The sequence below is a fragment of the Octopus bimaculoides genome, chromosome 3 (genome assembly GCF_001194135.2).
Source record: "Octopus bimaculoides isolate UCB-OBI-ISO-001 chromosome 3, ASM119413v2, whole genome shotgun sequence".
Lineage (NCBI taxonomy): Eukaryota > Metazoa > Mollusca > Cephalopoda > Octopoda > Octopodidae > Octopus > Octopus bimaculoides.
Genome location: NC_068983.1, coordinates 165,519,501 through 165,522,284, shown reverse-complemented (window position 1 = coordinate 165,522,284; position 2,784 = coordinate 165,519,501).

The following is a 2,784-nucleotide window of genomic DNA, read 5'->3' as shown; positions in this document are numbered from 1 at the left end:
CTCTCCTATGTCAGCTCAGAAGCCCCGTACATCTTCTCTCTCGTCCGTTGGCTCTCAACAGTCTCCTACTATGAAAGTAAAATTTCTTTTCTCCCAAAGAAGAAATCAAACTCGAGTGGTGCAAAGGAAGATGCGTGGCTTAGTGGTTACAATGTTGCACTCACGATCGCAAGATGGTAGTTTCGAATCCTAGACAGGGCGGTGCGTTGTGCTCTTGAGCAAAACGCTTCCTTTCACGTTGTTCGAGTCCCACTCAGCTGTGAGTAACTTAGCGATGGACTGGCGTCCCGTCCAGGGGGAATGTTATTATCTCGGTTGCGTGTACGCCATGGGTACCGGGTCCATGGCTTTATGAATTCGAGGACTCGAGATAGTTATGTCCAAGGGTTGGCCATGATCATCATGATTATTTTGAGGATCAGATCAAAGATTTTGGAATTAAAAAGATTGGAGAAAACTTTTCAAATATAAACAAGAGCACTCAGAGAGCGCAAACCTCCGCCAAGGCAACACCAACGTCCTCTCAACGATTAGTCGAAGAGGATTTTTGAAATGAGAATATCTGAAATAAACTCGACTACTCTCACAAATGAGAATAAAAATGAGAATACTAAAATTAAGTAAGAAATCCGGAAAAATAATCCAGAGTCCTTGTCCGGTACCGGATCGATCCCAAAATCTAATCCTTTCGTGCCAGTCACGCGGCCAAACATCTCTGAAAGTTTCATCTGAATCCATCCAGCAGTTCTTGCGATATCTTGTCCACAAACAAACAAACAAACGCGACTGCAAACAATACCTCCGTCTTCGCTAAGGCGGAGGAAAGAAAGTGAAAATATATAAAAATAAACTTTATTTTCCACCATTTTGAAAAGTAAAGACTTATTTTATGGTTTATTATTGTTTATATTTTGAATTACATTTATATGGGGGACACCAAAATCTTTTAAGTGCTTTAGGGCCTTTACGGGGTTTTCATCAGATGGGATAAATAACTGCAGATTAAAAAAAAAATACCTGCATGGCTTGTGTGTGTGTGTGTGTGTGTGTGTGTGTGTGTATGCGTGTGCTTAGGAGGCGTGTACGTGCACGTGTTCATGCGTACATGTGTGTTATTGTCTGCGTACATATGTATACACATCTTTTTATGTATGGATGGTTGTGTGTATATAAGTGTGTTCGTGTGTCTGTGTGTTTAACATGTGTGTATATGTTTTTTTTATATATATAGGTTTTGAACAACAATATAAGGTCAGGCTTATTTCTTTTGGGGATAGTGGTGTAGGTGGTGGAGTGGTTTGTCGACCCCAGGAGGACTAAAGACAAAATACTCCTTGGTGAGATTTGAACTCAGAGCGTAAAGTGCTGTCACTGCATCTCTCTGATTTGATATCTTTTTTATCGTTGTTTTACTTCTTATTTTTGTTGTTTATCAAAATATATTTCATCAACTGAAATGACAAGTTCAAATCCTGGCAGAGACGACATAAAGTTATATTGCTCCAGGATCGATACATCAAATACCAATCAAGTATAGATATCGATTTAGTGGTCTGCATTCTTTCCCAACCTTATCCCGGCAGAAGCTTTAGAGCGTCGGACAAAATCCTTTGCAGCATTTCCTCCGGTTTTCTATATTCCGGATTGAAATTCCTGCGGCGTCGGCTTTTCCTTTCATCCTTCCGGGATCAATAACACAAAGTACCAGTAAAGTACAGAGGTAAAGTACTTCCGCTCAAAATGGTTGGTGGTGAGTCTTAATCAAAACCCATTAAATGGCGGAGGGGTAGCAATAAGATAGGTCAAAATGCTTAGCGGCGTTTCTTCCGAATATTTATGTTCAGAGTTCAATTCCCGTGAAGTCAACATTACTTTTCATCGCCCTCATCAGGGTCAACAAAATAAAGTACCAGTCAACTACTCGGGTCGACGCAATCGATTAACGCTCTCCTCCTAAAATTGCTGGCCTTGTGTCTATTCTTCTATTCTTTTACTTGTTTCAGTCATTTGACTGCGGCCATGCTGGAGCACCGCCTTTAGTCGAACAAATTGATCCCAGGACTTATTCTTTGTAAGCCTAGTGCTTATTCTATCGACCTCACTTGCCGAACCTCTAGATTACGGAGACGTAAGCACACCAACATCGGTTTATTCATTTCTTGATATATATGCTATTCTAAATAGCTTTTGACAATAAAATGTCTCCCACGTCACGTGGGATACCACATTGGTGATTATATTGCAGAAAACTGCACTTAATGCTGCCTTCAATGAGGCAACACAAGACAAATGAATGGGATGGTGGCGCTGCTGGTAGTTGGGATAATGGTGAGAATTTAGTCTTTTGTTATCTTGACCAAATAAGGTAAATATCTCATCAATCGATAGTGAGTCACGATAGATTTATTATTATCATTATTATTATCATTATTATTATCATTGTTATTATCATTATTATTATCATTGTTATTATATACTTCTTTTTGACGGAGGTCAGGCTATCTAGTTAATCTCCAGCACTCTGAATGAGAGGACGTAAAAATAATTTTCGCCTGCTGTCTCTGAACGGGCGTCGTTCTAGCACCATTAGCTCAATGCTGGACGTCGGCCGGGCACGTGGCACCGAGTACCTTTGTACATCTGTAAGCAGTAATGGGACCAATGTTTAAAGTGGCACCAGCTCTACTGTTTACAAGGCTAAGCCAAGGGAAGAGGCGAATGTAAACCTTATGGCAGTTTTCTAATCACAGAGGACTACTTATATATATATATATATATATATAT